General features: G+C 34.1%; 1 non-coding gene across 1 annotated transcript; it reads left to right on the top strand.

Annotated features, from left to right (window-relative positions):
* The first annotated feature begins 82 nt into the window (after window positions 1-82).
* On the top strand, window positions 83-189 carry LOC140321100 (U6 spliceosomal RNA). The gene has a single exon (XR_011918823.1). It is a non-coding gene; the product is annotated as a U6 spliceosomal RNA (small nuclear RNA).
* Window positions 190-8,249: the final 8,060 nt, after the last annotated feature.

Genomic DNA, 8,249 nt, shown 5'->3' with positions numbered 1-8,249 from the left:
GCTACAAAGAATTATGGCAGATCTGAAGACAAAGGGGGATTCAACATGGTACAAGTGAGGTGTACCTAATAATATAGCTGATGTCCTCTCTTTGGCAGGACATATACTAAATTTGGAATGATACAGAGAAGATTAGCATGGTCCCTGCACAAGGTTGACACGCAAATTTTTGAAGCGTTCCATATTTTATTCTTATTTACTGTATTGCCAAATACTGTACTTTTATTACACGTAACTTCTCTAGTAGCTAGCCCCTCTACCTGTCCCTCCCCACCCACCCATACTTCTGATGTATTTTTTTCCTTTGTGACTGAAAGAAGCTGAGGATTTTTTCTTGAAGTTAATTTTTTTTGTACTTTTGTTATGTTTTGTAGATGATTGAATTATGTTGAAACTAGTTGTACTCTTCCTAAACTTGAATCAAATCCCCCTTTTTGCCTTGAAACTCTTCCTTTCCTCCCAACGGCCATATATCTGTTACTCTGACAAAAATATCTTGTTCTAAGAGAACCACAAGAACATTTGTCATGTCTGCTAATTGTCTGTAGTCATGTGACCATGCACTGATCATGTCTTTGAACTGTTATATAAACTGTGTGCAAGCAATAAAGTTTTGAGAGTGATCTAACCACACATTGAGTTGCGTGTGTTACACTCTTCCAGCGCTGTAAACAGAAGCTATTAGAAAGAGGGAAAAATTGACCTGGGATCAATAGGAAATCGCCTTAACAGTGAAGTGCAACCCTTATATCGGTTTTCAACCCTGGTTTGTACTACTGGTGGTTATGGTTATGGATTTTACACATCTGTTATGCTTATTTGTTCCATATGTATGTATTTCAACTTGTTTTATAAACAAAGAATGTTATAAAGAAAAAGTAAAATAGCTGATGAGTGTATAGGTTGCAGTGATGTCTGTAAGTTTGTATTTATATTATTTTGTGTATTATGTATTATCACAATTATTTTGTGTATTATGTTTATAGAGCTAGACTGTATGTATGATTAAATGAGTTAGTTTGGGATTTGTGTGTGTACAGGTCTTGATTTTATTTTTCTATATTGTGCCTGTAGAGCTTTAGTACTAGATTGTGTACTTGTTGTACAGGAGTATTCATTTAGTACAAAAATCAGCAACCCAGTTTTTAGCATACTGAGTACATTTTAAAAAACAAATCTGGGCTCACATCTATGTAGCTTCAGTATAGTGCATTGTAATGCATTGCAGTACTGTGCTGCCATGTGTTACCAATCGCATGCAAACCTGCATGCATTATATTTTGTGTGCCAAGGTACCACAGCACACAACACGTTTGTTACTGTGCGTTGCAGTTCAATACAATGCAGGTCCACTGGTAAAACAGGTAGTTGGGGTGCCAACGTGGAAAAAACTGTCATGGCACCAATGAATATGTATGTTACTGTACAGTTTGATTTTTGTCCAAGTTTATTAATATAGAATCCATAAGAAATATATACCGTATTTTTCGGACCATAAGACGCACTGGACCATAAGACGCACCAGTTTTTTAGGGAAGGGAAATGAAGAAAAAAAAGATTCTGAAACAAATAGTGTCCTAAAATATTTTATGTGCATTAAAAAGAACAATAACTGTGTACTGTAGTCTTCTTCATGGGTAAATAAGGCATCCCCCTGAAAATAAGCCCTAGAGCATATTTTGGCCTTCCAAAAAAAATAAGACAGTGTCTTATCATCGGGGAAACAGGGTATCATTTCTTGTTTGGTCTTAGATAGGAGTGAAAACAACCTATAATGAGTAAGAATAGGCAAACAAATATTTTTCATTTTCTTAGTAATACCAAAGATAATGCACCTAATGATAATAGTAACAAAAGTAAATGAATCAGAGCCTCCATAGTCCTCATCAGTCACCATTAAGAAGATCATTATTTTACAAATGTATTTATCTTTTTTTAAAAAAATCATATTATTGGTTCACAGGATTTAAAATGATAAATTTAGTGGTCCGTGAGGTCCAAAAGAATGGCGACTGCTGCTTTATATGGTATGTAAAATCCACTACAATCACAGTCCTTGTTATGTTAAACTGAGTTATTGAAAGTAATGCAAGTTTTGGGCTATAAGCCAGAGCAGGTTTCCTTTGAGCCTCCTACTTTACACAACAGGCAGTGGTTGATTGGTATAAACATTAAACAAACTTACTGTGGTCAATTTAAACAGCAGACTTGCCTGATTCTTTTAGAAATTAATGTAATGTGGGAAATTTGGGTCTATTACAAAAGTGAAAATAAGGACGCAGCTAATGTGTCCAATCAAGCAGGCCCTTGTACTACAAAGTTCTTATAAGATCTATTGTTATTGGAATTAGTAAGAAATTAGATTGTAACATGTATGCAGAACTTATGTTTTATCAAATCATGCACACATGTAAAGTTATTGAAAGGACTTTAGGGTAAATATAAGATGATGGTTGTAACAATGTCAAATCTATGGGTGCAGTTATGCCTGGATTTCTATTTTTCCACCATTGAAAAGTCACAGCTTCTCCTGAACTACTAACTATGGCTTCTTCTCCTGTCAGTCAGATGCTAAGTTGACAAGTTCACATATTACTATGTGGTGTTCTCCTAACTTCCTGCCCATAAGGCTTCACATACTTTGCTGATTATGGCAGAAGCGCCCCACCCAGCAGTGAATTTAATTCTGTTTTAAAGAGTCTAATCCGTCATCCCAGTTATTATCTTTTATTACATGACCTTCCCCCTCATTTTGTGAAAATGAGGAAAAGGGGTTCTCCTGTGTTATGTAAAGACAACAGGGGGAGCTAGTACCGTAATTTGTAATTTCTATCTATAAAAGTCACAGTGTGTTCAGAGCATATCTGGCAGGTCAACAAGTATTTTTCTGTACATGCAGCATTTTTAAAGGAATCACACATAGAAAAAAAACATGGATATATTGCAGAAATGTGCTGCTTTTATATACCTAACATGCGTTTTACGTATACCATGTTGTTTGCAGGTCACAGGTTTAGATTAGATACCAATTAACCCTTTTTAGATACAAACATTAATAATATACTAGTAATCTTTTTGTATCTATGTATAGATACTGGTATATCTATAGATATTCAGTTGAATTGTCCTTTGGGTTTTACAGTTTTTTATCATTATTTTATTAGTCTGTAAAAATATACAACATAAATATATACATATATAAATATATATAACAAAATATATATTATTTCCCCTACTAAGCAACAACTACCATATTTTTTGGACCATAAGACGCACCAGTTTTTAGAGAAGGGAAATGAAGAAAAAAAATATTCTGAAACAAATAGTGTCCTAAAATATTTTATGTGCATTAAAAACCAACATCACAGTCATAAACACATGTAATAAACCCTGTAAAGTAAACTGCATGATATCTACTAGAACCCTATTCGGACATATTTCTGTAAGTTACAGGTCTACAATTTAAAAAAAAAAATTTCATGAAAACCTGTGACGCTTTTGGAACAGAAATCTAGAAATCAGTGTAACGCTCAGGTGGTTAAGACAAAAAGTATACTGCTCATATAGCATCTCACCCATATCCACCCAAAGGAAATGAAAAGTGAAAGAAGTGAGCAGTCCAGTAGCATCCTCTGGGCAATGATGAAACACTTGTGCATTAAGTAGCCAAAGGGTGCCAGCCGGTTGGAGCAGCCTGGAACAGCTCTTCCCATTGCCCTAAAAGTTGGTTTTTAGACTGTTTGAACACCTTTCCAAGAAATGTTCAAGTGTGTTATGGTTTATATTATATATGTGTGCATATATATATATATATATATATATATACAAACAGTATATACATTTCTATCGGATAGTGGTAACCCCTAGGAGTGTCAGTTTTAGGGAGTTTAGAGTTTTTTGATTTGCACGGCCTGTAATTATGTAAATCAAAGTAAAGACGACCAAAAAAAGACAGGCTTTTTGGCAAAGTGAGTACAAAACAAAAGTATATTTATTACCATAAGGTTTGTATCTAGGTTTACCATAGATCTGCTATGCTGATAACTAGGCTACACATAATGATCCTAACTTAGATTTATAATAGTATGCCTATACTGAAAGTATGGTATATAGTCGAAGAGGCCTTTTTCAGTTTTTGGTCTCTCCCGACGCAATTCGCTCCGAGAACGTCCTCAGGGGATATCTTAAGACTACTACCATTTATAGCAATACATACAATATATCAGTTCCATTGAAAAATACCAGACATGTAAATAAAGTAAAGCAAATATTCCTTGCATAAAAGTACTCAAAAGTTTGTCTACTAACATATTTTCTTATTCAGTAAATTGCTGATGGCAACCCAAATGTGGACAAAAGTAAAATATAAACATAACAAACTTACTTGATTTAAAGTCTGTATGGTTAAATCTGAAATATAAGGTAGGATGAAGGCATAAAGATAGAGTTGTGATGGATCAAACCTATCCTTTGCAGGATAGTGAAATCTAGATATTAAAAGTAAAGATATGTGTTAAACTTTTTTTTTTTTGACCTGGTCATTTTAAATGAAATAGGCGTTAAAAATAGGCTTACTTTTTGAAAGTTCTGCTATTTATTTTTGTTACAAGGTATTTAATAAGATGACTTTACATCTCTTACTTTAATACATTGTTTTGCATGAAATTTTATTTAAACTGGTAGGCCTATAATTCTTAGGCAAAATTCACTGAAATATGTCCAATATTTAAAAAAAATATTAATTATAATATTAAACTTTAAATAATAATAAAAAAAAATCTGTTAAAACAAAGTCTGTCATTTGCAATCCCTATTTAATGTACAGCGCTGCGTAATATGTTGGCGCTATATAAATCCTGTTTAATAATAATAATAATAATATTCTTAAATACCAAAATATATCAAAGTACATATGAACCAGGTGTGGTAAGAATAAGTCATGAAATGATTGGGAGTGCTGCATGGTGTATTTTCCAGGCATGTTCATTTTGCCTTCTCATATAAATGTGGAGTGTATCGTAACCTTCTCTTCTCAATATGATTCCATTTGTTAAAAACTTATATGAAATTGATACTTCAACTGTACTAATCAACTGTTTTGAACTACCCGGTGCTTCATTGAGGTAGAAAGTACACCCCAAAAGATACAAATACAAAGTTTGAGAGAAAGCCGACTGACCTAATTGCATGTTTTTGGGATGTGGGAGGAAACCCGAGTACCCCGAGGAAACCCACACAGACACAGGAAGAACATACAAACTCCATGCAGATAGTTTCTAGACTGGGATGAGTTTGTATGTTTAATCATTATCCATGGGAAGATAAAATAAGTAATGGGGGGAGGGGTTGCTTTCTGCACAGTTGAATAAACGTGAACAATCACAGCCTCAGTATATCAATTGTTGTTAGAGGGAGTTAAGCAGATTGATGTTTTCCTCTGTTTGTCCAAGTGGCTTCATTACTTTCTGAGGCACAGACCTCAATCAAGAAGGCAGATAATGTTTTCTGTATTATTCTGTATTCCTTATTTTTCCAATTATTCTGGGTCAGCGAAGTAATGAAGTAAAGGAAGTAAGAAAGCCAGAGGCAAATATAATTTATGTAAGGAGGTTAGTAATGGTATTTATGTCAGTAGATACATTTTTTTTTACAAAGGAGAGAACCCTGCCCCGAAGAGCTTACAATCTAGAAGGTCGGGGAAGTATCACACAATAGGAGGAGATTTTTCACTTTTTTTTTTTTCTTTATTGTCCTGTACCCCCACGTGTAATGATTTTTGACTGATGTTTGCTCAGTAGTACCTTAAAATGCTTCCTCTCTGTGACAGTGCTATTCATTGTTTCCTTTTTACTGCTGGCAGATCTGAGTAATGACCACACTCCTCATCACCGGATTCCCCACACAAACTTGTATTGAGGAGGAAGAGAGGGCTGGTGTGGGGGGGGTGTGGCATTTCTTTTACTTATTAAGTGCTTATTAAGGGCAATAAGTCTAAAGTTCTTGTCAATCAGACTTCTCTGAATACACATCCTGTATACCTTATGGAACAGATAAGTAGATATTTCTGTGACTTTGCATTAAGGTAAATAGTGGAATTGTAAATCTATATATGTGGTCTGTAAGCTTGTACTAACTTCTGTAATGTTTGACCCAGTGGCTCTAACTTAGTTCTCCAAGGCTGAAGTGGATACACTTTCATGAGTGAAGCTAGGTGAAAGGATTTCCTAAAAGTTGTTAGCTATTTGTTAGCAAATGTTTTCAATCCCGGATTGACTTATTATGAATCAGTAACAGCCAAATGTAGCCAGGCAAATCAGTGGCAGTGATCATGTTAAATATTCAAGGGTTTCTTTAAGTCCTCTAAACTTTCATAATTCAGTCACATCACTACTGGTAAATTATAATTTAAACAATATTGTAACCATTTGTATAATCAGGAGGATGATTAGTATGTGTTATCATTGCTTTCAGGTTTCCTTTACTATAAATATATAGGCATTTACTTTTTTTAAGTGTTTTTAAAACACATTTTAAAAATGTTATAAATGGTTACTCACCGCTTGGACTTGGCACAAATACCTAGTAATACCTCTTATATTATCCTCATAAAAATGGTTTTGATACCTAGAAGTGTATGTTTGTATATGTAGACAGTACAGAAATTTGTATTGATGCTCATGTGATATAGTACAACATCTTTGGTATTTGCAAAGCTAGACAAAAATGTGTATTTGCTTTTACATTTATTAACCACCTGGCCATTAAACCCGACCTTGGTTCGGGGTAAAAAGACTTGCAAAAAGTGTTAAACCCGAACTTTTCTCAGGTGGGTAAACAAACAATTGAAAGAATATACTTACCTGGTCCCCACAGCTCCTCCGGACACGTCTGTCCTCTTCTGTCTTCTCCCGGCGAGTGCAGTGACGATCTCCGGGGTTTCCCGGTGACGTTGCTGCATGCGTCGGTGCAGGAGGCGGGGCGGGAAATTCAAATACCTTTGTATTGAGCTCAATACAAAAAAGCTGTATTGAGTCCAAAGAATACAAAGAAATCTTTATATAATATATATATATAATTGTATGATATATATATATTATATAAGCTACTGTACAATTAAATTACATTATACACTATTTTTTTTAAAGTTTTTTTTTTTTTAAAGATTTTTTTTTTATGTTTTATAAAAAAAAATTATTATTAAATTTATAAAATTTTGGACATATTTCGGTGAGTTATGCGGTAATTAGGTGAATTATAAGTAATTATTGAGTAATTCGGTGAATTATAGACTACAATCTAAAATAAATTTCCATGCCAAAAATTTAACACTTTTTGCATGGAAGTACAGAAGTTCGGAAAGAATTAGAATACCCGGCGTTCGCGTACTCATTATTATGAAGGCAGGAATCCGGCTGGCAGTGAGGAGGCGCGTGTACGAGCACACTCGAGTCCGGACCGCGGTAAACCGCGATCGCTGGCCGTGCGTACTTTCGCACTTCCAGCGATCGCGGATTTTATTGATGAATCAGGGGCATAAACTTTGGCACTCATTTTCATGTATCTCATTTCCTGTATCTTGTAATTTTCGCTAACAAGAGTGCAACACACTCTTACTTTTCAAAGGATTAATTACATCACTACATGTTAGCCAATGTGCTGTGTTGAATGTAAATTCTTTATTCAGCATTTTCAAAATATGTTAAAAGATTTTATATATCAAACTAGGAAACATGGAAGTAACACTTTTTAACACTTGCATAACTGCAAAAGCTACACCTGCAATAAGTATATTATTTATTGCATCAAATGAAGTATATAAATATAATAAACCTTATAAGGTAATGGAATCCTAGAAGCATAAAAGTAATTATAAATATTTTAATATAAACCAATCCAAAATAAGCCCAGATATCTAAAATAAACTGCATTGGATGAAGTACAAACCTAGGACAAAATATGCCTGTCACTGTTAACATTCAAAACCGTAATCAACAGAAATGTCAATAAAACTAATGTGTATTTTTGCATCTATAGTGTTTTTGTTTTGTTTTTTCAATGTAAATTTTTATTAAAGATATTTTAAACTTTACAGAACAACAAATACTATACAGGTTATAGAAAAGTACAAAGTTATTTTCTTAACAACCTACAAAATATATTAGGAGTTTGTACAGACAAGATGTTCAAATATACCGTATTTTTCGGACCATAAGACGCACTTTTTTACCCCCAGAAGTGGGGGGGGGGGG

Source organism: Pyxicephalus adspersus, unplaced genomic scaffold, assembly GCF_032062135.1.
Source record: "Pyxicephalus adspersus unplaced genomic scaffold, UCB_Pads_2.0 Sca706, whole genome shotgun sequence".
NCBI lineage: Eukaryota > Metazoa > Chordata > Amphibia > Anura > Pyxicephalidae > Pyxicephalus > Pyxicephalus adspersus.
This window is presented reverse-complemented; position numbering and strand designations above follow the sequence as displayed.